Genomic DNA, 15001 nt, shown 5'->3' with positions numbered 1-15001 from the left:
AAAATAGCCTGTGGCAAAGGCTCTTGAATCCACTGGCAGTAGCACGCAGACCATGATTTGAATATCTGAAGATTACTTGAGCAAATCCCACTAATGCATTCTTATTTCTTTGTTTAAAAGCCACAAACCCGCCCCATACAAACTTAAATTTAACGTCTTCTATCTTCTGAATTACCATGGGAACCTTTGCAATGAGTTCTGGTGTGAGCTTCATCTTTACCTCCCAGACACTAAATATTTCAAACGTTAAAACCAAGCATACCATTTATTTTAATTAGAAACATAAACTGCATCGGCATGGGAAGAGAAAACAGACATACCCCGGTTTAAGGACATTCACTTTAAGTACACTCGCGAGTAAGGACATATTGCCCAATAGGCAAACGGCAGCTCACGCATGCGCATGTCAGCACGTCCTAACAGCAATACCAGCTCCCTACCTGTCACGAAGCTGTGCACAGGCGGGGAGACTATAGAGCCTGTTAAAAATGCATTATTTACATCAGTTATGCACGTATGACGAGTGCAGTAGATGCATCAGTAAGTGGGGAGGAAAGGGAGTGCTTTACATAAATCCTTTGGTCCCATTGCGTACATTAATGTGTAGTATGCCTGTACATCTTTTAAAGGAAGAAAATAAACTGCAGTCCTGTTTCACCAGGTATACTGGTTGAAATGCAAGTTGATGCTCTCGTCCGCCTGAAGTTTAAATTTAAAGGAGGCTTTTAATAGCCGTTCATTGCTGTAACCATTGGTTGTATATAGCATGTTGTACTGTAGCACATCTTGCAAAGTAGCACCACTCCTTCAGTGTGTACTAGAATCAACTTGACACCCATTGACCATTCATTGGGACTTTGGGCAAGTCCTATTTTGTACCTATGGCTCCAAGGGTAAGTGTTTGCATTGCCTGTGCTTTTGCCTGCTCACAGCTCTGGATCTGGAGCGTGTAAGATGAGGCCATGTTTATTTAGCCAGATATTTTTGCATAAGATCCAAAAAAAAGTCCCTTTGCCAGGAACCCTATGATTCAACCAGATATTTGAATTGCCGAGCATTTTGTGACCAGTAAATATGGCTGTTGGCAGTGGCTAGCAATGAGTAAGGGGATGTTGTGCATTAGACATTACTCTTTGGGTGGTTATTTTTATTTTTTTCCTGGAACTGTATGAAAAGGAAACATCTGCAAAAGTGACTTGAATGTGACTAGGAGAAAAACTATCATTTGATATGTTCTTTGAAAAGCATAAGGATTTCTCAGTTCTGCTAAACATTTCTTTAGTTAAGCATTTATTTAGGTGAGAGGGTAAAATGCTCAGTGTGTATATCCTGATGCAAAGCACCCATGGAATGACTGCTCAATAGTAGGACGTTTCTTACATTCCATACAAGCTTAACATTTTACTTGCTGTGCGTTTTCTCTGTATTCATTTTAATGGTTTGCAAAAAAGTGCTCTCCTTCATGACACAGAAAAAAAAATTCCTTTTTTGAGTCCTATGGGACTTGTGTGTAGAGTGCAAAAGGGGTTTCCTCCTTTAAAACGGTTGAGGTCATGTTTACAAGAGATTTCACTACTGTTAAAATGTAAAAGGGATTTTTTTTTCTGCTAGACTTTGTTTGAGCCTGGGCTCCAGGATACAAATTCTAGTTTGAAGACTACAAAAACAAAGCCATCGCAGTAGGCCCTTTTCCAAACTCCTAACTCTTCAGTAAAAAAAAAAAAAAAAAAAAAAATCCAACAGGGAGATTTTGGCAGGGGTTGCATTTTTGTTCCTGGAAGCTCCACTCAGTTCTAGGATTTCTCAGAAATGGAGTGATTTATAACGTGGTGTGTTTTTTTTTTTTTCTTTCTTGTGCAATGAGCTGATAATACTGAAGTTGGCAATCCTGACTTGGATTCTTCACATCTCTTAAATGTTGGTCAGCGTTTCACACAAAAAACCGCAAAAATGATTCAGTGTTTTTTTTTTTTTTTTTTTAAATGGGAGTTGCTGGAGTCATAATATAATGCAGTATTAAAATGTTGATGATAAAATTCCCTTAAACATTTGTAAAGCATTACAAATAATGCTGGCGTTTAATGATGATCATTAATAATTTTCTCGTATGGGTTTTGATGTGTACAATGTAATTGTCTCTTGATGCCAATAAATTTTATTTACGGCCTATTAGGGCTAAAAAGATTCTTATTGTGTTCACTTACAGATGTGGCAGATGTTGCACCCGTTAACGCGTGTTGGTGTCGCCATTGAAAACAAAGTATCAACACGTGCGTTAAAGGGGAGAAGCAAAAAATAATGCTTGCATTAACTGGTGCAATGGGGGGGGGGAGGGGAGAGAGGGAGGGAGAAACGCACACAAGCGGAGAATTGCTGGCTTGAATTTTTTTTTTTTTTCAAGTAAGGCAACCTCTGCCTTGGCACTTGCATTGTTGGAAGGGCTTTCAAATTGGCCCAACGTTTCAAGAGACACTGGTTCTCGACAAGCTTGTAAATAACTCCAGAGTTTATTTTTTTTTATAAAGTAAATGTCTTTGTTTTGTGTTTTTTTGATTCTTTACAGATTACGGCTCTGACTATATAAAGCGAAGAACAGCTATAATGTTGCCCTACAACAACCATGAAGGGCTAGTTAAGAGTTGAAAATATGGGTTATTTTTTTTACGCTGTATTGCAGCGTTTAGGACTCTCACCCTGATCTACTTTAAAGTTAACTTTTTTTTAATTTATTTTTTATTCAATGAGTGAAGAGAACCATTGTTTCAAAGTGTTGATGCTAGGCTGACCATTAAATCCTCATAGAACATAATTTTTAGGATTGAATGATTGTATGTGGCTAAGGCTGTGTTCCCTTTTCTGGAACTTTGGAAAAGAAGGAACAGCTTTGAGGTCTTCCTAAACTTGCCTGTCTTAAGGATATAAATGTTGGATCTCAGGAAGAAGTGGTGCACAGCCATAACAAAAGTAGAGCTCCGCACAAAAAGTAGTAATAAAAACCACTATTGGGTCGGTCACCATTCGGTATCGGGATATAGGCATACTGTAACGGAGTTACTGATTGCCTGTATCCTGATCCCTAATGTCACTGATCCAATAAATTGGTTTTAATTTATACTTTAATTGTGTGGAGTTCTACTTTTCTTATGGCTGTGCACCACTTCTCCTTCCTGGGAACCAACATATGTTATCAACTGGTTGGGAGCATGCCATGGAGTCAAGCTGCATCATTCAGCCTTTCACTCAGTGAGTACACAGCCACTTTTTGTGTGTGTGTGCACGTGTCCATTCTTTGGACTTTGTCTGTCTTCTGGATATACTGTCTGATCTAACTACATCCAGATTATGTATGTGGCCTGGGTTCCCCTCTCAGTCCCCACCCTCCACTACCGTTGAGAGAAGGTGGATACCGGTGGGGGTGTTGCGCTAGACAAGTGCATCGCCAGGGACTACAGGCGGCTTCTAGTCAGGGCACCGCCATTTTGCATTGCGCATGTGCAAGAGGCCGCGCAAGCGCAGTACAGAATTTTAGTAGAGGGTCATCCGTAGGGTAAGCCCCATGATACCTAGGGGCATGCCACACATGACGCCAGGGAACCAGTAGCGCGGCCGCATTCCCCTGCACAGATATAGATACATTTCGTGCACTGAGGAGCACACCAGTCGGAAGAGGGACAGCAAAGGGTCAGGTGGTGTCCAGGCAGTAGTGGTACTCAGGGCTAGGCCAGACTCTGTCCACCAGGCCCCAGTTAGGCCCCCGACTCACGTAGGACACAGACTATCCAGATGGGGATATTATCCACTCCGGAATTCACCCCATACGCTGGCGCATGACCACGTCGGACCTGATGGATTCCCTGCTGTATTCTGTTACCCGGGTGCAGGAGCTCTGGGCAGGTATTGCTCTAAAAGTGCAACAGCACGGTGCTGATCCCGCCTAAAGGGTGGGGGTTTCCATTGGGGACACTTACGTGGTAGAGTGGCCAAGGGCCTCGGACAGTACAATGGACATGTGTGGGGCTAACACGGTGGTGGGTTACTACAGACGTGCAGGGTGTATATACAAGTGATACCCCCTTATGCAAAGCGTTTAGATAGAGTAACATTTATCATGTGTGTTTAGTAAAGGTCATTAAGGTTGCAGTTATATTCTGTGTGGTATGATTATTTGTTCCTGCATGGGGCTATCCCAACCCTATGGCATCCCGTACAGGTGGACACGCTGTCATCCAGTATCCTGTGTGTACCCAGGCTCTCGTGGCAGAGGCTCAGATCTCTGAACCAACAGCTAATATCAGCACAGTAGACTCTTCACATAAAGGGGAAAGAGAGCTGAATGTAATATTCTCTCCTTTTTCATTAGAAGGGTGAAGGAACCACTATATCCATTTTCATAGCACATTAGCACAAAAGTGAACTGTTTGCATGACAAATGTATCCTGATGGTTCTTGAAATACGTTTCCTTGCATGATAACACATTAAAATCTTTAGCTCTGTGTGCTGTAGTGATCGCTGTGAGAAATACGGCTTTGATTGTGAGTGTTTATAAGTGATAGATCTCATAAAGGTAAATGATTTCATCCTGAATGTTGGTCACATTTTTTTTAAATGGAAGATGCGTGTGTAATGATACTATACACTGGTGCGTATTTAACAGGACCCCAAGAATTTTAATTGTAGGAGTCATATTGCTCTTAATTCTTGATCAGTGTTCTTCTAGCTTGTTAAAAATAAACTGGATATGGAGTGGTGCAAATTCTAAGGAAGCCTTGTTCAGCCAATTGTCTAGATAAGTCATGACAAATATCCTGGTTTGCTAAAGGTTTTTCTGCCATCACTGCCATTTTGAACGTCTGAGGTCCTGTCGCCAAATCAAATGGCAAACGGGCCATTGGGAGCCTGGCGAATTGGAATATGGAGATGTGTCTTTGCCAAGTAACAGGCTACTTAGGTTGTGTCCATGCTGCCGATGAGCGCACACGGCGTGTTTACTTCAGTGAATATGAATCAGCACAACCACACGGGCATGTTCTCTCTCCCAGTCTCAGCGCTTGGGGAGACCCATTGATTTTGGGATCAACTTATTATTATTTTTTTTTTAATAATAATAAAAGCCCAGACTGTGCCCATCAACAGTAAACTGCAAGATCAGCAGAGTTGAACCAAAGAACTTTAATAGGTGCCATAATCAATTTCTTGGTAGGCAAGACTCCCTGAAAAGGCTAACTGGACTTGACAGGAATTCTAGGGCATAACCATGTTTTGATTTGAAGGACCCACAAATCCTTCAGTATAGACAATGTTTTTCAGTCTGTCCTAAACTGGCACTTGCTTCCCAACTGGGGCCCACAAATACTCAGGGGTTCTGCTTCAGCCTGCCCTGGTTAAGCATGATATGGGCTGGACCTTGACGTGCCTGGGACTGTTAAGGCAGCTCATCCGTTTGTTTCAAAGGCCTAAAACTGCATGTTGGTGGTTTCCGAGAGTGTTTTGGAATCTCTCACTCACTCACTCACTCACTCACAGAAATTGGTGCTAAAAAGCTTACTGAGATCATCCAAAGCTTTTTCAAAAAGTGAACCATCACTGGGCAAGAATACCTTCACAGTGACTTCCTTGCGGCTACCAAATCTTGCTGTATACTGGATGACCTCTATGGGTGCATCACACAGAATCAATGGCATCTTTAAGAGGTTGAACAAATTCCACAACAATTGCTGTCAAGTTCCTGCTTCAAATTGGAGATCCCAGATGCTCACTGTTCTGGATATCCTGGCCATGGCAGTTGCTGGCTTCAGTTCTCGGTGGTGTACAGTAATATATTTGTAATATGCCCTCAATGTCACTGTCTGGCGATGTCACGCAGTGGACATGGAGCACTGGCGTCTATTTGGTCCCAATGTCCTAGATCATGGAGCAAGTGGGCTAAATAAGTTGGCACAAAGTTTAACCACTGCTAGCGAACCAGTGTATATATATAGTGCTTCGGTGTCTTGATTATATGGCTCAAATTGTATTGCTGGCGCTTTTTCTATTCCAGTGAGATCATGTTGCGTTTAAGAAGTGTGTTTCCGGGAGCATCCGAGGGCTGGAGGTGCCTGGATATCGTGTGGGCCTGGTAAAAGAATTATTGGTCTCCAGTAACTTGGGCTATATATTCTAAGTTATGGCATGGATTGATGAGGCGAGACTTGGGGTTTGGAAATTTTTTATTTATTTTTGTCAATTAAGGAATGCTTGCGTTTTATCCGTTGTACAGAGGAAATGAGTGGGTCTGGCTTATTTTATATTCAATTTTATATAAGGATTTAACTCATTTGTTAAAAGGTTGGAAGGTGAGTAAGGGGTTGTAGGAGGCTTATTACTTGACTTATTGCTTTCAAAAGCTATGGATAGGCTGTTTGTTATAAGTTTGAGTCAATTTTGTTTAAAGCGGCATCTTGCATTTTGTGGCGCATAGAGAATTTGTGGTCGCAATTGTCTTTTTGAAGGGGTAGGGGTGTATCCAAAAATCCTTCTAGTATTTGAGGATATGGTTGGTTGTTAATGAGGCATTTAAAAACAGATACAAAGGATAAGGGAACATAATTATTTGGGTTGTCATAGATTTTGGAATTTGCAAGGGTTAGACTGGGGTTTATGGGTTCATTTTTAGTTCACAAGAGGGTCGGCATTGAGATCAATTGGGGCTTGGTAAGGGACGCCTTCGCTTCATGGCATGTTTTGCTCTAACCTTTGGTTTATTACGGAGTTCATGCCCACTTGGCATTAATGTCAGTGGCTGACATGGTTTGTTACACTTGCTAATGTTAATTGTTGACAATGATTGTTTAAAATATTCATAAATTGTGTGGCCATTTCCATCCAAATTAGTGTTTGGGTGGGACAGCCTTTCTTGAAGAACATGAAGTAATGTGATCAGAAAAAAAAAAATCAGCAAAATTGTGTAAGATTAAAGTTCAGCAAAAGCAATCTTTCGCAAGTTACAAAATTGCCCGGCAATTAAATCTTTGATTAATGTTCAATGGAATATTATAAACATTCCATCTAACATGACTAAAGATCATTCATTTTACTCTGGAGATTAGCCTTCTAGGAATGATGGGATAAAAAAATGAAAATCTGCAATAAAGCTATTTAGCACATGTGTCTGGCAGCAAACAGATAAAGTGAAAAATAAATGCAACCAATGTGTAGAACATGTGTTTTTTTTTTTTTTTTTTTTTTTTTCTTCCCGTTTTTTTTCTCTTCTCATATTGCATATCATATTTTGAGAAACCTCCACTATATCAGATTGTTAAAATGACTGTTGAAATCCACCCTGGATACTGTGACTTTGGGTTAAAGGGGTTTTTGGTGACGTTCAGAAATTTATAATTGAGCTAGGAAGAAAAAAGGAAATGTTGCATGTTTTAAAGGCTCACACTTGCCACCAAAAGTTTCCTTAAGATATTGAGCGTTAAGCAAGGGCAGGTATGATGAAAGCTTTCTTGGACAATTAATCATGGTCATTTTGCTGAAACCAAATGGCTGACTTGCCGCGGCTCGAACCTGCCACCGCCAGCTACTTCACCGCTAAGGGTAAGTGCCTGCCACCCACCCTACGTTCTTGCCCTAAAACCCTTTAAATGCATTCCCTACACTAACCGCTAAAACCCATTAAATTAACCCTCTACTCTATATCGTAATTAAACTTATATTCGAAGTGGGCGGTGGTAGTGAGTCATGGCCAAGTGCTGGCAGCCATTTGCTGAAACACCTTGTCTGAAGGGCTACCATCAAGGATGAATATCAGTATGGAAAAGCAACGCTAATGACCCGGAGCTACACATGACATTGGCTGCTTTTATTATGATTTGTTTCACTGGACGTGCAGAAAAAATATGCTTTTTTTTTTTTTTAATAACTTGAATTTTATTGATGAATATATGCTTGTTATACATAAAGAGACGTTCAATTAAACATTGTTCAACTTCGCATATAGTAAACATTAATTTACGCATAACTGACCCACACGGTTTTTCGAGCCCTACTTAACCGTGCGGGAGGTAGTCACTCTTATTGTGAGGGGTTCGGGGATAATAATAATAGTAATAAATTATAATAAATAATAGATAAAAAAAAAAGGGGGGGGGGGGGGAAGAGGGAAGGGGTGTAGGATAGGAATGGGAGATCGGAGGGAATGGATGGAGTGGTCTCTGAGAGCTGTTGAGATGTCTTTACTGCTGACGATTAGTTAGTCGCTGAGGAAGGGTATACATGAGCGAACTCATGGTGTGTGTGGTATTTGTTGTGGGTACGGTCTTCACCTCTCTGTAGGAGAACGCATTTATAACTATCATAGCCAAATTGTGTCACGCTCTACTCCGGGGATGTCTGTCTGTGCTAACCAAGGAGTCCAGACTTTTAGGAAATTGTCGCCAGTATCATTAACTAAACTTGTTAGCTTTTCCATCTGGCAGATAAACCAAATACGATTCCGAATCTTTGGGATAATTGGGATATCGGGGCGTTTCCATAATGCTGCGATCTCACACCGCGTTGCTATTGCGAAATGTGCAATGAGTTTATTATGTGATTTTGACATTTCTTTTAAGGGTCTGTTTAAGAGAAACAGCCATGGGTCTGGGGGAATAGAGAGGTCGAAAATCCTCTGAATCCAATTCCTGATTTGTTCCCAAACTAGGGAGATCCGCGGGCATGACCACAGCATATGTAACAGGTCAGCAGTTCCTCCACATTGTTTGGGGCACAATGGGGAGGACCCTGGAGCGAACTTAGATAATTTGAGTGGGGTGAGGTACCACCTCATAAGGACTTTATATGCGTTCTCCTTCAGTGTTGTGCATATGGAACTTTTGGCAGTAGCTAAGAATATGGAGTCCCAATCTTCTTCTTCTAGGGTTTCCCCTAGGTCTAACTCCCATTGGTTTTGGAATGAGGGTGTTTGCTGTTTGGAAGTGGCAGATTCGACTACCTCTCCGTAGATCGTAGATATAAGTCCCTTAGTGTCGGATTCTACCCGGCAGAGCTTTTCGAAATTTGTCAAGGGAGGGTATGGGGCGGATTTGTTATAGAATGCTCTAACCTTGAAGGTAGAAAAAACGGGATATTCAGCGCTCGTGCTGTGTGATGGTGTGGATGATCCCTTTGCAGCATGTACATAAAGCGTCTCCCCAGAAACTCTCAAATCTAGGTGAACCCCCCTTAGAAAGGGGGGAAGGCACCCTGAAATACAAGATAATAAAAAATGCACAAATGCGCACCAGGGATTAGTGGAAGGTAATTTATTAAAAATACACAAAAACTGAGGGGATCCAACCCCACCTCAGAACAGCTGTGCAGCTGGATGGCTAAGTACTACCAAGGAGAACACCTGATGGTGACTAAACCCTAAGCTGCACAGTATACAAATACAGTAAAATTTATATAAAAAACATGAAAAAAACAAACATGAAAACAACCTATCAACAGATTTGTATAGAAACCGCCATAGGGTTGGGCACTGGTAAGGGGAAACGGACACTCACACTGAGACAGTCAGCAGACTCGCGGTGTTTGCACAGGATCCGGATCTCGGCACCGCGGAGATGGATAAAACCGCTGCTGTCTCCTGCAGGCTCCGTCTCAGCTTACCAGCATACACGCGCAGGATGACCTGTCGTGACCTCTACGTGTTTCGTACCAAGTACTTCGCCCTGAGGATCCCCTCAGTTTTTGTGTATTTTTAATAAATTACCTTCCACTAATCCCTGGTGCGCATTTGTGCATTTTTTATTATCTTGAATACTGTAATCTGGAGGTATTTATAGAATTCTGTGTGGGGAATATCTTTTTCTAGTCTGATATGGTCGAATGTTTTGATTTTTAGATTGTATCCTTCTATTTCTTTGAATCTACTATATCCTTTTAATCTCCAAATGGAACTACTGTTACCAATTAGGCCAGGTGCAAAACTCTGGTTGTTCCAGATGGGGGACATTAAAGAGCATCTTGATGTGAGTGAGTTTTTGATTCTCGTTGCTTCCCAAACTGATAGAGAGTTGATCATTGAGGTGAGTGGCAGAGTAGCGGGTTTCCTTGCTAATTTAGGTAACCAAATCAGGCTACTGAGCTCTAATGAGGAGCACGCAGCACTTTCTAATTCCACCCATTTCTTCAATGTAGGGTCTGAATGCCATTGTATAATATGACTTAATTGAGCCGCTTTATAATATAACAGGCAGGGTACCGCTAAGCCACCAGCTAAGGTAGGTCTTTTCATATTTAATTTATTTACTCTCGGTTTCTTCCCGTTCCAGATAAAGTTAGATATTGCAGACTGAAGTGAGAGTATATCCTTCAGTTTGAGTGGTAGTGTCTGGAAGAGGTATAGGATACGGGGAAGTAGATTCATTTTAACGCTATGTATCCTACCTATCCAAGAAATCTTCTTGGAAGACCATTTGATTAGGTCTTGTTTTAACATCCAAATCAGGTTGGGATAATTTGCATTGTAGATGCTTTTTGCATCTTTGGTGATATAAATCCCTAGATATTTTATAGATTTATTCTGCCAATTGAAATTTAGTTTTAGTAGTTTCTCTGTATGTCTAGGGAGATTGATATTCAGAGCTTCAGATTTGGATTGGTTTATTTTAAACCCAGAGACTTTGGAGAATTTATCTAGTAGATCAAATAGATTAGGTAATGAGGTGAGGGGTTTTGAGATGATTAATAAGATATCGTCTGCATACAGGGCCGCTTTGTGGGATTGAGCGTATGCGTTTAACCCTGAGATATCAGGATTATCTCGAATGTGTGCTGCCAGGGGTTCGATACAAAGGGCGAACAGGAGGGGGGATAAAGGGCACCCCTGTCTTGTGCCACTTTGAATTTGAAATGGAAGTGAGGGAAAGCCCTGATGTATAACCCTGGCAGATGGGCTTGAGTACAGCGACATAATCGCTCCACTCACCCGATCTCCGAAGCCAAATGCTGCTAGCGTCTCTTTTAAATATGGCTAGTCAATCCTATCCAAAGCTTTTTCAGCATCCAGACTTAATAACATGGTTTGAGCATTATTTTTATTTGCCAATTCTAGCAGATCAATAAATCGCCGGGTGTTATCCGCTGCCTGCCTTCCTTTGATGAAGCCGACCTGATCTGGATGTATTAGTCTGGGTAGGATTAGACTTAACCTGTTGGCCAACAATTTAGCATATATTTTTATATCGGTATTGATTAAGGAAATTGGCCTATAGCTTTTACAATTCAGCGGATCCTTGCCAGGTTTGTGTATTAGAGATATAGACACCCGCAGCATATCCCCGGGGATTGGGGCTCCTGCTAATATAGCGTTGAACATGTGGAGCAGCCGTGGGGCAAGTGAATTTGAGAACTTCTTATAGTATAGCCCCGAGAAACCATCTGGTCCTGGTGCCTTTGATGGTTTAAGTTCTTTGATGGCCTTTGACACTTCTTCTAATGTGAAGTCGGCGCCCAGAACCTCCCTGTCCTGCTCTGTCAATCTCCCCATCTTTGAGCTGGCCAAGAAATCTCTTAGAGCTCTGCTCGTGTTGTTATTATGTGCCACTTTCTTACCGTCGTATAAGGAACTATAAAATGAATCAAATTCTTCTATCTTTTTGGGATTGGCTGTTTGTATGCCCGATTTTAAGCGTATAGCTTGGATGTTAAACTTAGAGATTGCCTATCTTTTAAAGCTCGAGCTAGCATCGTATCCGGCCTGTTAGCTTTTTCTTAGAATTTCCTCTTGGACCAACTCAGGGAGTTATTTGCTCTGGAAGTCAATAGCATGTTCAGTTCAATTTTTGTATCTTTTAGATCATGTGTTTGTGAATCAGGATTAGATTTGTGGTTTAAGAGAAGAGAATGTAGTTTGGATTGGAGCGTTTTAATTTTGGAATCTCTCTCGTTTTCGCTTAGCTGTGATGTTGATCAATATGCCCCTTAAGGTTGCTTTATGAGCCTCCCAAAGTATCATATGGGATTCCACAGAGCCTGTGTTTATCTTGGAAAAATTGAACTATTTCTTGGATCTATTGCATCACATATTTCAAGTATCTTAATAGACTCAAGTTTCCAGTTTGCACCTGGCCGATTGGCTCGGATATTATTGCACCGTAGCTCTATTGGTGCGTGGTCAGACCATGAAATATCATGGATCTCTGTATGAGTGACCATAGGAACCAGGTGGCACGAGACAAAGAGGTAGTCAATTCTACTGTATGAGGTATGTGGGTGGGAATATAAAGTGTAATCTCTGGTAGATGGATGGAGCTCTCTCCATATATCCACTAACCGGGTGTCCTTTAGGCCTCTGTGAAGGGCAGATTGCGCTTTTGTATTATCAGACACTTCCTCTTGATCTATCTATATCTGAATGCATTGTTATATTGCAATCTCCTGCTACTATGACGCAGCCTTTAGCTACTGAGTTTAGTATTTTGAAAAACTTCTCAAAGAAAGTTGCGTCTTGTATACAGGGGGCTTAGAGGGAGGCCAATGTGATAGGCTGTTCGTGGATCATTGCTACTAAAATGATATAGCGGCCTTCGGTATCTTAATTGTCTGGGAGACAAATGGGATTTTGTTATTAAACAAAATGGCTACCCCCTTTGTTTGATTGAGGCTGATGAAGCGAAAAATTGGGAGAAGCCCTTGTCTAGGAATTTGGGTGGGTTGTTCTTATTGAAGTGTGTCTCCTGTAAGAACAACACATCCGCCTGTTTTCTCTTGTAGTCCGTGAAAGCTAATTTTCTTTTGATTGGACTATTAAAGCCTTTTACGTTGTGAGATATTAAGGTTAACGCCATGTGTTATAATGGAAGAAGTAACTAGTGTGAAGACACATATACTCACCTTTGACCATCATTCTGGTGAATCTATCCGATGTTCTTCTCATAAGTATGTCGGTTAGTCTCGTCCATATGGTTCCGCTTGTCCATGGGGAGGTAGGGAAGGGGACAGAGGGAGGATAGGGAGACAAAACAAGGGAAGCTACAAGAGGGATATAACGTGGGTTAAAAAGCAACACAAAAAAAAGGGAAAATGTAAAAAGGAGTGAACAAAAATCAGGAACGTGCCCCGGGAGCCCCCGAGGATTGTTCCTGTGCCCAGTAGGTAGGTCTGCTGGTTCCATCATTTGGATGGATCGGACTCCTGTAATGGAGGCAAACCTGCCTGGGACTTGTGGTCGGTCTCTCCTATTGAGGGACCAAAAAGAGAAACACATGCGCGTCGCCGGGGATAACCCCGCCGGCACAGTTTCCATAAATTTATTAACTTATTAACTGCGGCAGCTTAACTTGGATGCCTTGAGTGCCACGTAACATTGGGAACCTTAATATGAACAGGGACAACAATTGTACTCTTCGTGAGAGACCATAAAACCTAATATCAACATAGTCAAAACTTTGTCTGTACATGACAATTATGGAGCAACGTTTGGTAGACTATCCCATATAATTTCTATGGGCCGTTTGATAAATGGAACCGAGAAGACATATATGACATATGACAAATGAGATATAAAAGGTATAAAAGACAGATATATGGACACATGAGATAAGTAGGGTGTTAACATCACCGTAGTATAGATAAACGTATCTATAACCTAAGCATAAGACAGTGAACAATGAGTTAAGCGCATTAACTGTATTAACTGTAATCCCATTGAGGATAATTAACCAGAGGTTATGTGGGGGATAAACATAAATAATCTGCGTATCTCTAATATGAAGTGCAGGTCATAACAACTATATATACATTACACTAGAGAACCATATATACTACCTATACAACTTATATGTGGATCTTATTTGTGTTCGTCAACTAGTTTGAATTCCCTGTGTTAATTATAGCGAGTGCTATAATTATATTAGGTAACAATTAGTCAAAGTAGTCAACTCCCTAGATATTAAATATATTAATTTGGACTTGATTAAACACTTCTGAATCTGGGTAAACATTGCCTATACGTAGGACTCTGAATACGGGAGTATACAGCTGAAGTGACTCAGGTTTATGTACATGTATATCTGCACATTGTACATAAGTGAACCTCTGAATGTGGATAACTACGTTATAATATCTTTGGGTACCCTAAATAAGTCTCTTTTTAATAAACAGTTCAATATATTGTTATTGAGTGTTGTGATTTGGCTAAACTATCATTAACGGGGGCATATTGATGGTGTTAATAGTACTACTAATAGTGTTGATAGTGAATAATAAAAGATAATGGTACATAATATAAATGGTGTCCAGCATATAGTTATACATGTAGCATATAACATAAATAGCACGTACTTAGTGTACCTACATATATACATATATACCCACGCATGCACACATGTACGTCGCACATGTATATATTACATACATATTCCACCTATAGTACCTATATACATATATCCACCTATATTATAGAACAGTTCGATATAGTACTGTATAGCATAATGTAGTACAGTATAGTTATAACTACATCTCGTATCTATACATATACCTATTATCTATATATATCGTGCATACAATACAGCAGATTAGTGAACAAAAAGCGTATGTACTACACAAAGCACATATACAATATACAGCCTGTATATGGCACAACACATATACCAATTATATCTTACAAAGTTTATAGCACATGTATATATTCACTTATAATCTTATTGTTTTTTGTAACTTTTGTGATTGTGGTATGTTTATTTTTGAAAAGCCTAATGTCACTGAAACTGTAAAAGGGAACGGTACTTGTATATACTTGTAAGTGGAGAAGGCTATATGTCCTATCGCCTCTCCACTTTAAGGATTACAAAGGGGTTGTAGTCTCCAGGGTTTGGGCTCCTGATCGGGGTACGGCCATCTTGGAAATATGAGATCTCCAGGAAGTGTCCGAGATCTCGTGAGATGGAGGTGCCTGACAGTGATGTCAGGTCTCTAGCGCGGGAAAGCCATTCTGCCTCCCGCTCACCTCGGAGAAGGACCTGGGGAAGATGG

At 40.9% G+C, this 15001-nt stretch overlaps 1 protein-coding gene across 13 annotated transcripts in view; it reads left to right on the top strand.

The window, feature by feature from the left end:
* The window catches only part of GRB10 (growth factor receptor bound protein 10), a 286718-nt gene that overhangs the window by 60188 nt on the left and 211529 nt on the right, over nucleotides 1-15001 (top strand). The gene's annotated exons all lie outside the window — the stretch shown is intronic.

This window comes from Ascaphus truei, chromosome 2 (assembly GCF_040206685.1).
Source record: "Ascaphus truei isolate aAscTru1 chromosome 2, aAscTru1.hap1, whole genome shotgun sequence".
Classification (NCBI taxonomy): domain Eukaryota; kingdom Metazoa; phylum Chordata; class Amphibia; order Anura; family Ascaphidae; genus Ascaphus; species Ascaphus truei.
This window is presented reverse-complemented; position numbering and strand designations above follow the sequence as displayed.